Raw genomic sequence first — 17,213 nt, forward strand, 5'->3', positions numbered from 1 at the left:
AGAGGCCCCGAGTCCGGGAGTCACCTGTTTAAAGCAGGAGAAACCCAAGCAAATGACACGTTTTGGAGGGTTTCTTAATCCAGTATCTTTCTCTTGCTCTTTTTGTCTGAGTGATGGGAAGCGAGCAGTTTTCCATAAGGTGTCCCCAACACACTGTTCCCCGGACACGCGGCTTCTCTGGGGGAGCCAGCAGTCAGACTGAGGTCAAGACAGACCCACTCCACACTCACTGGAGGGAGCAGACGCCTCCCAGACTCAGTTTCCTCATCTGTACAATGGGAGAAGATTGGCATCTGCCCGTAAGGCGACCATTCGGTGACTCTGAGGAAGGCAAGGCGAGCACGATGTGGCCCTTTCCAACCCAGCTGCCTCGCACCTGCGGTGGAGACGAGGCATCGGACTGTAGGCCAGCCTGGCTTGGGGTCAGGGCAGCCCATGTCCCATCGGGCCCATCTGTCCCCCCAAGAGACTCAAGTCAGCGGCTGTCCCCAGCCTGGGCTCCAGGGCCTGCTTCCCCCACCTGCCGGCTGGCGGGACACACAGCATGTCATATCAGCGTCAGAAAGATCCAGCTTTTACCAAAACCAAAAACAAGTAAACTGCAATTAAGAAGAGCTGAGCTCAGCACCCGAGGCCACCTATCCTGGCTCTTTCCCCCTCCGTCCCTCCCAGTCCCTAAAAGAGTCACAGTGTCATTGAGATCACCAAGCAGACCGTGGCCACACGGGCTTGCTCATGTGTAAGCACTTTGCAGAAACTCCGTTGGGGAGGAGGTCCCGGGGAGCTGCCCCTCTCCAGGGGGAGCCTGGTTCCTCTCTCAACCTGGGCCTCTGTCCATCTGTCCGGCTGTTAGGAGTGGAGTTTCTGTTTTTCAAGAAGAAGGGTTCCTGACTGGCTGCACGGCAGCGCATGTCCTAACCGAGATGTCATGTGTGTTTTACCGCAATAGAAAACACAGTCATGGGCAGCCCTGCCCCTGGGATGTCTGTGCTCCTGCCTGTGGCTCCTCGTCCCCCAAACCCTCCCCTCGCTCACCTCCAGTCACCCCTGTTCATGGGGAGTGCTCAGCGCCTTCTGGACCCAGCTCCACAGCACACAGCGGTGAGCTCCGCGGGGTGTCCCCACCAGCATACAGCCTGGCGGAGTCCTGCAAAGGTCATGCCTCTTGCTCCTAACGGGGGATCTGGGGCTTATTTCCCACCGACACGCGCGGTCCCAACCCCCGTTAGGCAGCAGGAGTTCCTACAGTGAGCTTTTTACCCTGCTCTGTCTAGAAAAGGGTCTCCGGACTGGGGGGCGGGGAGGGAGAAGGGAGAGGGAAAGCACGAAATCAATGGGATGCGAGCAACCCCAGAAATAACGTGGGAAGAAAATATCAGAACTTTTTTTAGATAAAACCTGGTTTTGTATAAAAATAAGAAAGGGTAAGTTAAATATTACACTAATGTATTAATAAAAAGATACAGTTAACCTACAGACAGGCAGTGGTATGATTGCAGATAAATACTTCTACATGGAGAGTAGATGCGCAAACATTCCTGACGGGGGGTGTGTTTGGTGAGCACAGAAGCAGGTGACAGCAAGGTAAGCAGATAATCCCAAAGGGAAACGACCAGCCCGAAACAGGGTCTCTAGTGACCGGCCACAGGGCTCTGTCTGCTGGCCTGAGTTTTCTGGGAGAGCTGACGCTTTGGGGAACGTGGACGTAAATGGATATTGCGTTATCCTGCATTTTCTCGTCACGTAACAACCTCGTGCTGTCATGCTGGCATTCCAAACCGCCTGCGTCCTTTTTACCCCTGCTCTCCGCCCGAGGACCCCCACTCCTTTCAAGGAGGAATAAAAGGAAGGACTCCAGAACACTTGTATCTACATGGTGACTGTGCGGGCCGTTTTTCTGCTTCTCTCCAGTTTCCGTCTTTCCAGCACGTGGCCACGTTCCTTTTACAAAGAGGCGGGCAGGTGCTCTCATTCCCGGACATTTCCGCGCCCCCTCCGTGCTCCGCGTTTCTCTACAATACAAGGAGTATCGTGCGAGGAATCGAGGCCCCAGGCTGGGAGGAGCGCTGACGTATCTCCCTTCACAGCCCGAATTACATACTGACGCTCGTCCCAGCTTGGACCGCCCGCCTGGGTCGTGGGGTGGTGGTCGGGACGGAGGCAGCGGGAGCCTCACTGCCTGGGTCCAAATCTGGGACGTCAGCACTGCCGTCTGGATGGGACGTGATGGCAGCAGTGTCCAGGGTGAGGGCGGATGTGATGAGAGAGCCCAGCAAGGGGATGATTTCCCCTGGATCCCACGTGTCGTTCACTCAAATGCCACCTCCTCCCAGAAGCCTTCCATGACTGCCAATACAACCCCCACCCCCTGCGCCCAGCACCCTTTAGCTTATTCTCCATCACTGTACTTATACCTGTCCCCCCCCCACACACACACACAGGTGTGCCCCCCGCCCCAAGAGCAAGGACTTTAACTCCCTTGGGCTCTGGAATAATGCCCTGGCCCGTAGCCGTCACTCGGTAAATGCTGGTGAATGGAGGAAGGAATGAGTGCCTCTCCGTCCCCACACGAAACCCCGAAACCCCACTTCGCAGGGAAGGAGACAGACTCAGGGAGGTTCCATGGTGCATCCAGGACACACAGCCAGAGAGTGGCCCAGCGCAGCCTGGTAGCGGGGTCTTCTGACCGCAGAAGGGGTCACCCCTCCCATCAGCCCCTCCGAGCAGCCCAGAGCCACATCCAGTCCCTGGTGGAGCCACTCATCCATCCACCTCCCTCAGCACTCACCTCTGCTCTCCATGCCACCACAGTGAGCCCCTGCCATCCTGTGAATCTCAGCAGCAAGGTCCCTTCTTCCAGGAAGTCTGCCCTGATTCACTTGCTGACTTAGGCAGCCCCCTTTATGTTCCTAGAGGCTGACACCTTTCTCTTACTACCCCTACCTCCTCGATTACCAACGTTTGTGCAAACTTTGCTCTTCCTGGACTGCACCCCATATCCTAAGCTCCTTAACCAGCGAGATACGTCATCTGACTCGCAAAGCCCCCGAGGGCTGGGCGTCATCCCTCCTCTTTTTTGGAGGCTCCACTTCCCAGGACTGCGCAGCCTTTGCTGGGCTTTGGGTCTGACTCCAGGGCCCATGAGGGCCTGACACCCCATCCCAGGCGGCCTCCCCAGCAGAGACCCGCCACCCACTTCTGGCTGGCATGTCCACCCCCCACTGGAGACTGAGCAGGTGGGCTTGGCTGTGCGTTCTTGGGGAACCCGCCCCTTCTCTGCAGACCTCCCCCCTGAAGACCTCGGGGCTCAGGCCCTCCTCGTCCCAGTGCTCCTGGGTCCCCAGTGGCCCATTCTGCCCTGCTCGGAGTGGGAGGGTCTCTCTCAGGACCCCACAGTGGGCGTTTCCTGGGGTCAGACAGGCCCTGGAAACCCTGCACCCCCAAACTCTGTGAGTGGGGTTCAGAGCACCAACTCCTCACCCGGACATTCAGGCCCCTGACTACGTTTCCCACCTCCTCTTCCTGCCTCCACTGAGTCTCATTAACGAGTATTATTAACAGGCCATCCCCCGCACACCGGGCACTGACCTGTAACCGCTCCCTGAATCTTCACGATACCCCAGTGAGCGTTATAGCCTCTGTCCCATGTTACGGACGGCCACGTGCACAGATGGACAAGGCTGGGGTTTGAACTGACAGGGCTGGCTGCCTGGCTGGGCCCCGGCCGGCCCCTTCCCCTCCCACCAGGACCACCCCACCCTGGTCAGTTCCTCCTTCCCCTTCCCTGAAGCCTCTGCCACCCCCGCCCACGTCCACATGCCCCGTGTGCTCAGCGCTGGCCCTGTGGCCTGCAGATGCCGAGGGGTAGGCCCGGCACCCCCAGCCCTTGACCCTGGCCTGGCCGGCCATGGGTGCTTGGAGAATACATCACGAATGACCCTCCAGGGGAATGAGTGACGGGGGCTGACTCTTCCCGGCTCGGGGGGCCTCCCTCCCCTCCAAGACAAAGGCTGCACATTACTCATGGATATAAATCGACAGTTGCAGAGGCTTAATCCTTCCACACTTGCTGCAAACCCATACACAGTCGGCATAAGTGTTTTTTCTGAGGAGGAGAAAGGATGCTTTTCATAGCATCATAAAAACAATGCTTTATTTTTCATCTCGCAGAGCCTGTCCGGGCTTAGCTGCGCTCAGGAGCCCCAGCAGGACTTGGGGCTAACACTCTCATGAAAAACTACCCCCGCCCGGCTGCCCGAGGCCCAGGCGACGAGGAGAGATTTCTTCCCGCGCGTGTCCAGCGGCCATCAGTCTCCCCCAGCACGGGGCCTGTGTGGGCCGCGGGCAGAGATTCGGCGACAGAGAGAACATTACAGGGGGGCTGTAAACGAAGCCGGGGGGCCACTCATGCATTTTCACGAGGTGTAAGCCTGCAGAGCCCAGTGCCCGAGGCCGGGCTGGGTCTGGCCCAACAGCGATCGCCAGGCTCGCAGGGCGTTCTCGCTGCGTTCACGCACACAGGCATTCCGGGGGCGCATGAAAGCCTCTCCTGATACTTCCACTCTGTCCTGGCGGCCCTCGCGGGACGCACGCCCGGGCCCCGCGGTCCTCGGCGGGGCTGCCTACCTGATCCCAGCCGATACCTAGGAGCAGAAATGAAGGTCGCTTTTGGGCTGGAGCCCCCAGGGCCCCGGCACAGGCTCCCGCGCTCAAGCAGAACCGGGGGCGGCGGCCTCTGCCGGCCTGGATTCAGAGCGAAGGGTCAGGAGCCGCGTCGCCGGTGGTGAACCGCGATGGGAGCAGGAACACCACTCGCGGGGAAGACGCCGGGGTGGCTCGTCCCTCCTGATGGCCACGGGCGCCACAGACGCGCACACCCCGGCCCTCCGTCTCCATCCTGCGTCCTGAACTCAGTGGTGAAGGAACTCTGGGCGAGTCTCTGAACTGGAGGCTGTAAAATGGGGCTAACGGCAAACCCGCCCCTCTGAGCATCTGCACAACAGAGCAGCACACCCGTGTCTCACCATCCGGGGGGCTAGGAGCCCGTGTCTCACCGTCCGGGGACTTTGAGCCCGAGAGGCAGGTGCTGGCCCGCCCAGTTCCGTGCACACTGTGGGGGGAGCGCAGATGCGTCCAGCCACTATGGGGGCGTCTTTGGCAGCATCTGCTCACACCTAACGCCCCAGCAATTCCATCCCCCCCAGAAACACATCTGTGTGTCCCCCCCCCAGACAGGCGCCCAGGTGTTCACGGCAGCACTGGCCACAATAGCCCCCAATGGGGGGCTGCTCGAACGCCCCACGGCGGTGCAGCGGATGGGCCATGCGTGGTGTATTCACGCAGTGGAGCCACTGGAAAGGACACAGGGGAACCTCTGGGGTGCTGGAAAGTTCCATTTTGTACCTGCGTGCTACAGACTAAATTGTGTCTCCCTACAAATCCGTATATTGATGCCCTAACTCCCGATGGTGTATTTGGAGATGAGCCTTTGGGGGCACATAGGTTTTGGGGTCACAAGGCGGTGGGGTCCCCATGATGGGATTCGTGCCCTTGTCAGCAGGGAGAGCTGGGGGCCTGCTCGCTCTCCTTCTGCCTCGCGAGCCCACGGCGGGAGGCTGCCGTCTGCAGGCTGGAGGAGGACCTCTCCAGCATCAGACCTGCCAGCACCTGCCCCCACACTTCCAGCCTCCGGGACGGTGCGTGGTCAATGCCGGCGGCTCAGGCCATGCGGTCCATGGAACACCGGTGCAGCCGCTGGGCCGACTGAGGCACTGGGTGTTCTGCCTTTGACAGCCCTGCCCCCACCCGTGCTCTGCCCCACCCCCACCCAGGCAGCCCCGCGCCCGGTGACCCACGGCTCAAGGTTCGCCAGTGCCCTTCTGCCAGCCGGGCCGCGTCACCTGCCCCCTACAAGTTCCCACCTGGTCGCCCCACACGGCTTCTGAACGGGAGCCTCCCCCCAGCCCTACACCGGGAGGCAGATGGCGCGTCTCGCCGCAGACCTCCTTCCTGATTTGCAGGCCTGACACCTGCTCCTTGACCCTGCTCCTTGGGCAAAGAGCGCGCTTTCCGCTGACCCAGATTCGGCGCCTTTCATGGTGCACGAGGAGCCTGACTTCGCCCCCAGCGACTGAACGTCTGCAAAACACTCGCTCACATCAGGTGAGGACGTGGAAACAGGTCAGATCGGGGCCTGAGGCCTCTCCGTGGAAGGAGCCGGGGCCAGGGACACAGGAGACTGGCTTGGTTTTCGAGGTGGCTTGCTTTCTTCAAGCTTCACGGAGGAATGATTTACAAACCACAGCCCTCGCCTTTCTCAGGGAACGTTCACCGATGGTTAGTTTGCTTACCGAGGTATGCAGCAGCAGCCACAACCTGGTTTCCGAGCACTGCCCCCGCTCCGAGGACGAACGGCTGGGCCACAGGCTAGCGGTCACTCCCGCTTGCCGGGACCCCCTTCTGGGCTGGGCGACCGCTGACGTGCCTCCTGTCTCTGAGCTTCGCCTGTTCCCAGTGTTTCCTGTGGACGCTGTCGCACAGGTGCGGTTCTCCAGGGGGGCTCTCTTGCTGAGCAAACTGTGTGGGGTTCACGCGTGCCCAGGTGTGTACCCACATTCTCTCCCCTTTTATGGTCCGACGGCACCCTGTGCTATGGAGGCCGCGTCTTACTGACCCACTCACCCACTGGGGGACAGGCAGGTCGTTTCCACGTGTTTGGCCTGGTTAATAATGGACGTTCACATAGGAGTCTTTGTGGACGTGTGTTTTCATTTGTCGTGAGCGGATATGGATGAATGATCGTGGACGTGCGTGGATCTGAAGGACGGAAGGGGTGGAGGTGGCTGGAGGGGGAAACTGAGTCAGAGAAATGGCACACACAAAGCATGGGGGCCTTGATTCGTCAGACGGTGTGGCGGGGAAGGGGCAGAGTTAGTCTGGGCTTTCAAGGCACACCCCAAGTCGAATCCCTGCTCTGCCACTTACGGGATGCTCGACTTTGGGCAAGTTGCTGACCTCTCCAGCTTCAGTGTGCTCATCTGTAAAGTATTTACGGTAACGTTTTCCTCGCTGGCCATTGTCAACATCAAAAGAGGCCGATTTTGTTGAAGCGTCCAGTGCGAGCTCCGCGCACGCTGTGGGGCAGAGCGGGCCACACACGCTCCCGTTGCACCCAGATCCCCCAAAGGTCCATGAGCATTTGCTGGCATTTGTCGGGGAGCAGTGGATGCCCCAAGGCCCCGCGAGCCAAAGCCCTGTGGACCAGACGTCACCTGTTTCTCTGTGGTCCTGTCCTGTGGCCAAGCCGGAGCCTCCGTGCCTTCCCTCCACCCTCAGCCAACATGGCGGCACAGCCCGTATGGAGACAATGTCCCCCTTGGCACCCAGCTGATAGGTCCCGTAGGAGGGTGCAGAGCCAGGCTTGAGAGAATGGATGGTCTGTTCCCCTGCCCATGCGGTGCCCCCGAGAATGTCCCCGGTGACCTCGAGAATCGGTCGGGTGTGCCCACAGCGGATGGTGGTCAGGAGGGGTGAGCTTGAGCCAACCCCACACTGTCCCCAGCTGCATTGTCCCATCAGTACTGAGGCGTCCATGAAAGGTCGGTGGTGGTTTTGTTGACCCCGGCGTCTCCGGCACCCGGCAGAGGCATGTGGGCCCTGAAACCCATCTCCCGTCCTGAGGTTCACCATTGAGCTCCCAGCCCCGGGAAGACCAAAATGGCCGGCGATGCTGGAAATACTTGTGAGGGGCAAAGGCCCCATCGTGGTGCTCACCATGGGGAAGACGCAGCAGCTCCGCAAATGGGCTTTCGGGTGAGGTCCAGGGTTCTGCGGAGGGGCCTTAGGCAAGTCACTTTCCCTGCACCCCAGATTCTCACCAAATAGGCTTATTCTATGGATTAAATGAGCCAGCAGACGTGAGCCCCTTCGCACCACGCCTGGCCCAGCACCATCGCTCCGCTGATGCTCGTTACAATTGTCAGAGTCGTTCGTGGTCATCGAGAACGGGTGCTCAGAACAGGTCTGCATCCCATCAGTGCATACGGAACATCAACCTCCGACCAGCTTGTGCTGGAGATTTCCTTCCTTCCCTTTATGCAAAAGGACAAAGTCTGATCAATTAGGGCTCCAGCAAAGAGCTCCGTGGGAGACCAGGGAGGTGAAAATGACTTCATTTTCATTCATCTTCCCTGGGCTCTTTCCTCTGGTGCTGCGTTCTGGCTCCTCCTGATTCATGGCCCTGGGCTCTGCCGTGCGCCCCCGCCCCGTGCCTCCCCGCCAGCCACTGGGCTTCCAGGGGGACCCAGCAGAAACTGAGGGCTCCCCCCAGAGCGGACAGCACCTGGGTCGCCCTCTGCCGCCACGAGGCTGGCCTTGTGGAGCCGCTTCCTTCCCTGCTTTGCTTGTCCTTCCCGCGCCCCCAAGCACCATGGCCAGCCCCCATCGCCCGGTGCAAGTGACCGCCCGCTCACGGCTTCTGAAACCCCAAATGGCATCGGCTCTGTGGGCCACGAGGCCCATTTCCAGCCAGGAATTGTCCCTCTTTGCTTTGGACACCAGCAGAGCGTCAGACAGCACTTTAATCATTATTACGGGAGCTGCACTGCGACTCCCGGGAGAAGCACTCAAGTGGACGGAAGGGAACTGACATAATTAGTCTGACACAGTTCAATAGGGAAGCACTGCTCCAGCGGTAATGAGCTTCTATGATATGTTAATGTTAGTGTAAGAAATTATGCCCGTGCAACAAATTGGCTTGGGGGGGGCACGGGGGCGGGGGGCACGCCGGGGAGCTTCCCAGGCAAGAGGCAAGTGGGGAAAACAATGAGAAGGCTTGTAACACCCCCCTGTCTTTGTCCCCAAGTCCCCTGTGGTCCCTGGGAGCTGAGGGTCTTCTCTGACGGACGCCACGGGAAGCCGCGGGGACCGCGGAGGCCACACCATGGCCACCGATATGCACAAATGCCTGAATATTTGTTCAGCTAGGAAAATAAAAAGCTCAAGGAAATTACTCTGAGCACTAAAAATCGATGAAGGGATCGTGTAATAACCGTCCCTTACAGTTGCGCAACGTGGCGCCCTTTGCAATGCGTTTTCGTGGCCCTGGTGAAAAGCGGAACGGTCAAAAAGTGAGGACTCTGCCACTTAGCGAGTGATGACCCTGGTCAAGTAACAACGTCCGTGGGCCTCAGCGTCCTCGTCGACGAAGTGGTAACTGTCGTGCCTACGTCCCGAGATGGAATAATGCCCGTTAAGCTCCTGTGACGAGTAGATGTGGAATAAAATGCAGTTAATATTGTGCCAATCCATTGCCTTGCGTTTGCCTGACGCTGATGAAAGCCAGCTCTGATGGGTGTCAGCCTTCCCCAGAAACTTCTGGTAAACGTGCCATCTCCAAAGAGGGATGGTGGGCAGCGTTGTCCCAAACCAGCAAACGCCGACATTGCTAACACAATTGACCGCTTCCCAAGCCCAAATAGTGAGCTAACCCCGCGTCCTTCCTGTGCGCTAGAGTCTTGCTAAAGTTGGTGCGACACCTGCTAGAAGGGCGTCTTCAGAAAAGACAAAGATAGGGGCACCTGGGTGACTCAGTTGGCTAAGCGTCTGCCTTTGGCTCAGGTTATGGTCCCAAGATCCTGGGATTGAGTCTCACATTGGACTCCTTGCTCAGCGGGAAGCCTGCTTCTCCCTCTGCCTCTACCTGACGCTTCCCCTGCTCGTGCTCTCTCTCTCTCACACCCTGACAAATTAAAAAAATCTTAAAAAAAAAAAAAGACAAAGATAACGGGTGTTGGCGAGGATGTGAAGGAAAAGGAGCTCTCATGCACTGTTGGTGGGGATGTGCACTGCTGCAGCCAATGTGAACAGTATGGACGCTCCTCGAAAACTTACACATAGAAATACCATGGGATCCAGCAACCCCACTTCTGGGTGCATATCCAGGGAAGTGAAATCACGATCCCAAAGAGATCTCTGTGCCCCATGTCCATTGCAGCATTACTCACAAAAGCCACAATACGACACAGCCTACGTGCCTGTCGACAGACGGATGGATAAAGAAGACATGGTATGTGTGCACAGTCCGTGGAATAGTATTTGGGTTTAAAAAAAAAAAAAGGAAATGCTGCCATTTGTGATGACATGGATGGACCTGGAGGGCATTATGCTCCGCGAGGTAGGTCAGACACAAAGACAAATACGGCGTGATCTCTTGGGTGTGGAATCGAAAGCAGAGTTCAGCTCCTAGGAGCAGAGGTGGACGGGTGGCTGCAGGGGCGGGGGGCAGGGAAAGGGGGACGCTGGTCGGAGGCACGGGGGTTCAGGCACGCGGGAGGAACAGCGTCTGCAGACGTCCCGGGAGCTCGGTCGCTAGAGCGAACAGTACCGTGTTGTACCGTACCTGCGTGAGGGGGTGGGTTACACTCAGCGGCTTGGTTGTGCGAAACATTTCACCCTCTCTATGTATATTCCGAAGCATCTTGTTGTAGACGGTAAATATATACAGTCTGTACTTGTCCTATATGCCTCAAGAGAGCTGGGGGGGGAAATAAAATAATTGCAAATAAACGAGTCCCCTTGGTGTGGCCGCAGAAGTGTGGACGCTGGCCTCACGTCGAGCATTGTTCGGTCTGAGGTCTCTGAACGTAAGGAGGCAAAGAGAGGAAACCAGCACCCAACCCCGCGGAAGGCAGGATCTCTTCGTGATTCCTCTGCGTCTCCTGGGTCCCCGGGGCTCCCTCTCAAGGTGGAAACAATCCTCGGAACTTACACACGCACCTAGTTCCCACAGCCGCCAATTTCACACGCATCGCCTCGTGCTCCCCGGACAATGCGGTGGGACGGACTTCTCCTTATTCCCATGTCACAGACAAGAACACCGGGCTCCTCGGGTCGGGCGTCCCCCAGGGTTGTGCGGTGGGGGCAGGTAAGGCGGGTGTGAATCCCAAGCCCAGAACCAGACGGTTCTGTCACCAGCGGCTGCCCCCGAGATGCACCCCCCAGCCACCTCGGCCCCTCGGTGCAAGGCATCTTGGGGAGCTGTCGAAGCAGGGCCCCTTCTCTGCACCTGGGAAAGGGGTGTCCCTTGCCATGGGGGGAGTGGGAGAATCAGGGGAACCTGCTTCACGATTGACACCCCTGGTCTGCCACCTCACAGAGGGACTGGCGCCTGGTCCACAGTCGGGGGAGTCCACACGGCAGCCCCATGGACACTCTGCATCATCTTTCCAGACCAGACCCACTGGGACCCTGGGGGAGGTGGAGGCAGCTGTCGGAGTTCGAGCCCGCACCTGCCATGTGTGCGATTTACAGGCCACACTTGGGCCAGCGGGGCTCAGGGTGGGGTCCTCTTAGAGACGCCCGTTCCCGGGGCCCCCAGACCCACTGAGTCAGAACATCCGGGCACAGGGCCCAGCAAACGCAGTTCCACAAGCCTCCAGTGATCTTGGCTCCCGAGGACGCTCGGGAACCACCGCTCTAGGCGTCCTGTCCTCCATCGCAGGGAGGAGAAGAAGGGGCAAGGTCTCCTTCAGGACGCTCCTTCTTCCCAGTTCTCTAGCCCGCCGACCCTTCTGTGTCCCACCTGCGGCCCTGCCTTTAAGCCCGATGCCCCTTCCCCACAGCATGCCCGCACCCTCCCTGCAAGCCTGCCCGCGTCTCTCTGAAGAGTGCTGGGCTGTGCTCTGAGCCCTCCCGAGCCCTCAGTCCTCAGCCGGAAGCCCTGCCCCAGGGAGCTCCAGTCGCTCCCACCGCTCGATGCTGCCAGCTCTCCGACGCCCGGCCAAGGACGGACTCCCCGCTTCCCAAGGTGTCCCGTGAGGGTCTCCAGGGGAAGCAGAGCAGGATTCTCCCCTCTCTGGGCCTCAGCCCCACCCCTGCAAAAGGGGAGGTTACCCTGCACAGACACCAGGATCCCCTCTCGCCGGGACACGCGGGCCCCAGGCTGGAGGCGCTGAGGAGCTGGGACGGTGGGGAGACTGGACAGCAGATGCCAGCATGTGGACCTCGCCCGTCCCCTTCCCTGCACCCAGGGCTCGGTGGGGGGGGCGGGGGGAACAGCTCCAGGGAGACCGGCACCCACTCGTCCCTGCGTGTTCCCCAGCACGGCCCGGGCCATGCTGCTGATAGAATTTCAGGTGCTTAGTCATACTTTTTTGAGTAAATATCATGGTAAAAAGACATGACATTTCCGGGGCCAGTCTTCAGCATTAATAAAAGATTCCAAGAACAGGGTGACCTTTTCACAAAGGATTTGTAAATGCCAAAAACTACATAAAACCTCTCTTTCGGAGGCAGACAGGATTGTCACAGCTCTGCTTTTATACCATGACAAGTTCCATGAGCCAGCTACCGGAGCTGTGGGCACCGTGAGGAGGAAGGGGGAGGGGAGGGAGCAGAGCAGGGTGCGGGGGCGTGGGGCAGGGCCAGCCCTGGAGCACAGTGGGGGCAGGCAGCCAGGGGACCTCCCAGCCACTTAGCAGGTTCACTGCGGACAGGGCATCCAAACGGCCATCCTTCAGCACCACGCGGGACTCTCCGTGTCACATCCGTTCCAGCCGAGGAAGGGACGGCTCCAATGGGCAACCAGCCAACACCATGGGAAACCGACCGTGTCTGAGTGGCTGGCCCCATGGGATGTGTGTCAGCACCCAAAGTCCCCCTGCCCCCCCTGGCCTTCCCATCCGCATGTCACAGACCCTCGGGATGCAAGCAGGCAGACACAGGCTGAGAACGTGGGCTATGGGCTCCCCTAATCCCGGGATGACTCTCTCCAAACCTCCCTTCTTCGTCTGTGAACGGGACCTCCCTCCCACGGGCCCAGCGACGACGTGGTGACAGACGTTGCCAGGTACCAAACACGGGACCACTGGTCTTGGCCCCCTGGTCTTGGGCCCCTCATCTGCACTGGGTTCCGACTGTGGGGCAGGCACGGGCTCGGGGCCCTTCCAGAAGTGGACTCTGCCCCTCAGGCCAGGCAGGGGCAGCAGGGCCTCCCTGGTCTGCACCCCGGGGAAGCTGCCAGGAAGCTGGGGACCAGGACATTCCCCAGAGAGGGGAAGCCTCTGCCCTCCGCAGCCTCGGTGGTGACCAGGTGACCAGACACACGCCGCCCGTGGCCACCTCTGCTTGGACGGAAGTGTGACGCGGGCTGCTCCTTTGCTGGGTTCATTGGGCAATGGAGCTTGACAGATTCTAATTTTCCCTTAAAAAGACACGTTATCGCAGAGGACATAATAATACACATTAGTGACATGCCACAATTGTCCAGTTAGTGAGGGTAAAGTGGATTTCACCGCCCGGCTCACACGCCTGACTCATGAAAGATGGAATCTGGGATGTCTGAAAATTGCTTTTCAATTCAACATCACATTTTCAGGCCATTGTTGATGGGCCAGGCCATGTGCTGAGCGAGGACGAGTCCCCCACGTGGAGAAGCCTGGTCCCTGCCCCCTACAAACCCTAACATCATGAAAGAAGAGTCCTTACAAGAGAACTGCGGGTCCGGTGACGTAGAATGGAAGCCCAAAGAGAGTAAGAAATTTGCCCCAGGTCGCACAGCTGCCCTTCACCGGGCAGAAGGCAGGCTAGGGCTCAATCTTTGCCCTTTCTCCGTGGCTGGTTAGTCCAGCTCCTGGACGCAAGCTCGGCCTGACCCCTACTCATCTTTCAGGTGGGAAGGCACCGTCATGGAGAAAGCTGAGCGGAGATACAGAGAACTGACGGGTGGTCACAGAGGCGGGAGGGCGGGAGGGGGGAGCGAGATGGGGGAAGGCGTCAAAAGGTATGAACCTCCCACTTTGGAATAAGGAAGTCACGGGTGCAGCATGCAGCACGGTGACCGTAGCTGGCAACACTGGACTGCGCATCTGACAGGTGCTAAGAAAGTAAATCTTACAAGGTCTCATCATCAGAAAAAAAATGTTTGCAAGCTATGCCGGGTGAGGGGGCTCAGCCAGCCATGCCCACTGTGCTGATCAGGACACCAGATACACAAGTATCGAATCGTTACATTGTGACCGGAAACAATACAATGTCGTATGTGAGCTAAACCGCGGGAGGGAGGAAGCTCGCCCAGCTCTGAAATTCTGGGTTCTTCCCGACGTTACTCCCCCGATCCAGCTCACTTGGCCTGTCGGTGAAAGGTAGTCTCGCTTGGATCGGCCAGGCAGTTGGCACTGTCCCCCATGACTTCTGTGTGGACAGGACGGGAAGTGGGGACCAGGCGTTGTGACAGCTGAAGGGTGCCCACAACCTGCCTCTCGCCCCGCCCCTGCCACCTGTCACAGGCGCCCAGAGAGCGTCAGTTAAAGATGATTTTGGGTAAACCTGGAGGACGGTCTCTCTTTACGAACAGGCATGGCCCCGACTTGACGGAATTTACAGCTGGTGCGGAAGACAGACATCTCGGGAAGCAGTACGCCCTGGGGGTGCCTGGAAGGACAGTCTCCCAGGAGCACAGGGCTGGGGGGCCCGGCCTGGGTGTGCAGCCAGGAGGGAGGGGCTTCTACACAGACAAGGGAAGGTGAGGAGCCCAGGGGAGGGGGCAGGATGGGAACAGCTTCTAGCCAAAGGGAGTAACTCATGCAAAAGTCCAAGTTTCAGAGAGAGCAGGGATCCCGCAAATAGACCAGTCTGGCCAGAGCACGGACTGGGGGGTGATGCAGCCGAGCGTGGGGCTGGAGCAGAGAATGCAGAACAAATCGTGAAGTGCGTGGAACCCAGACTTTGTCCTCAAATCAAGGACGGGCCACTGAAGGATTCTGGGTAGTTACTGTCCGTGGTCAGGTGTGAAGAGAAGTCTCTGGTTGGAAGCTGGGTTGACAGAGCGGAGCCTGGGAGCAGAGAAGGCAGGTCGGAGGCCCAGGTCACAGTCCAGGTGGGAGAAGGAGGTGGCCGGGACTGGAGTCGTGGCACTGGGGACAGAACACTCAGAGATGTCAGCAACAGAATAAAAACAGACCGTGGTGGGGGGAGAGCTGCTGGGGCTGGGGAGGGGTCCTGGCCAGCAGCAGATCCCCTAGAGCAAGACCAAAGGGCAGCTCGTAGCCCCCACCGGGGGGTCCAAACCAACATCGTGTCCGTCTGAGTAAGTCTGCAGAGGGAGAACCTGGAGGGCATTCAAGCTGGGCCACTGAGCGGCCGGGGACGTGCTGGGGAGGAAGCAGGAGCGGCCCCGAGTGGGGGAGCTCGCTCTTAGCCTTCGACTGGCGTCCCGTCACCCCCAGTGTGGGGCTGGGTCCAGCCAGGAGGGAGGCCCCGGAGGGTGCTGGCGGTCCACGGGCATCCGCTGGGGGTCTGACGCGCAGACAAGGAAAGCAGGTTCACGGCTCTCCCAAAGCGAGCGGTCCCAGGGCCCCCTGCCCGACAGGCCTGTGTGAGCAGCGGCCCCAAGTGTCTGCCAACAAAGCACTTGTGTTCTCTGACTGCATTAACAGGACTTCAGCATCCGGATCAATGTTACTATCAGTGTCGCTGCACTCAGCACTTGTCAAGTTGCACTGGGGCCCAGACCCTGCCAGGAGCCGGCGGCTCAAACACTCCCCGGGGCGGCGTGGGCGGGGGCTCACCTGAACGGGGCCTTAAAAGCCTGCGTTTCCTCTTGGGGGTGACAGTGGCCCCACATCAGTGGCTGCAGGGTCTGCCTCCCCTAGGAAGGTCCCAGAGTCGGCCGGGAGGCTGTGAAACAGGTGAAAACACAGGTGCAGTGTGGCCAATGTGGGTTACTTTCGGCTAAGTCAGAACTTCAGATGTATACGTGAAATCTGATGACTTTGAGATGTTGCCCCAGATATTCCTGAACACCCTGAATAAGTCAGATGTGTCTGTGGACCGGATCCAGCCTGCAGCCTCCGCCCCCACCCCCGTGACCGTGGGATGGTTAATCCCATGTGTCGCCCCGACAGCCCGCGGGGTGCTGATGGCCTCTGGGAGGCTGCTTCCAGGGGAGCCGGTAGACGGAGTAAAGCCCGGTGTCCTCCCCGGTGCGGACCGGCCTCCTTAGCCCGTCGAGCCCTGAACAGAACGCAAGGCAGAGGAGAGAGGAGCTCAGCCCTGTTCCTGCCTCAGCCCTTGAGTTGGGGTCTCTTCTTCTGCTCCCTCCATAATCCCATGAGCCAGCTCCTCACCGTAAACAGTTCAGTAATGAAATAACCACGCGTGTGTCCGTCACGTGGCCCTGCTTCTCCAGCGAGCTCTGACTAGCAGGACTCCTGCTGTACAGAGGAGGACGCTGAGGCCCCGGGCACACAGCCCAGCACCAGTGGCCTCCGTGGAACGGCCGTCCCCAGACACACACGTCCAGCCCTAACAGCTGACCCCTGTCTTGGTGCCTAGGATCCCAGCACCCTGAGACACTGAGGAACTGTCCCCCGGGGTGCCTGGCCCGGCCCTGATCCAGGCCCACGCGGAGGCCCCTTCCCGCTGCCAGATTCCCTCCCGCCCTCCCTACTCGTTGTATCAGCTCCCTTTTGTTGCTGTAAAAATGAACACATGCGTTGTGGCTTAAAACCACACAAACGCATTTTCTGACAATCCTGGAGGTCGGAAGTCAAGTGAGACCGAAGGCTATAAAGTCAGGTGTCGGCAGAGCCGCGCTCCCTCGGAACGTTCCGGAGAGATCTGCTTCCTCGACGTTTGCACTTGGGCTCGGTGCCCCTCGCGCCATCGTCAAAGCACGGCGCTCGGCCCCTGCTTCCCGTTCCCCACCTGCTTTCGGACACAGCGACTCCGTGGTTACGTTGGGCCCATCTGGATAACCCAGGATAATCTCATGTTGAAATCCTTCACTTAATCACATCAAAAGAGTCTCGTTTGCCGCATCAGGTCACATACTCAGGGGCTCCAGGGACAAGCATGTGACATCTTCAGGAGCCATTCTCTGCCCTACCCATCCTTTGGTCAAATGCTCCCCTTCCTGACACGCTTGTTCCGTGTCTACCACGTGGCTGGGTCCGTGGTCCCCGCAGGCTGACGGACAGGCAAGATGACCGGTGGCAGAAATTCAGACCGAGAGTCCGAAAAGAGAGACACGGCACAAAACAGACACATTCAGGGCATGCGTGTGCCTGTGTGTGCTCACGTGTCTGCACGTGTGTGCGTGTGTGTTTGCGTGTCCAGGTGGGTGTCCTGCTCACAGCCTGGCGTGAGCTGTGGCTGAGGCCCTGTCCTCAGAGTCCAACCTGAAGTGTCAGGTCAGCAGCTTTCTGCCTCCCCCC

Source organism: Ursus maritimus, unplaced genomic scaffold, assembly GCF_017311325.1.
Source record: "Ursus maritimus isolate PB19 unplaced genomic scaffold, ASM1731132v1 scaffold_14, whole genome shotgun sequence".
Lineage (NCBI taxonomy): Eukaryota > Metazoa > Chordata > Mammalia > Carnivora > Ursidae > Ursus > Ursus maritimus.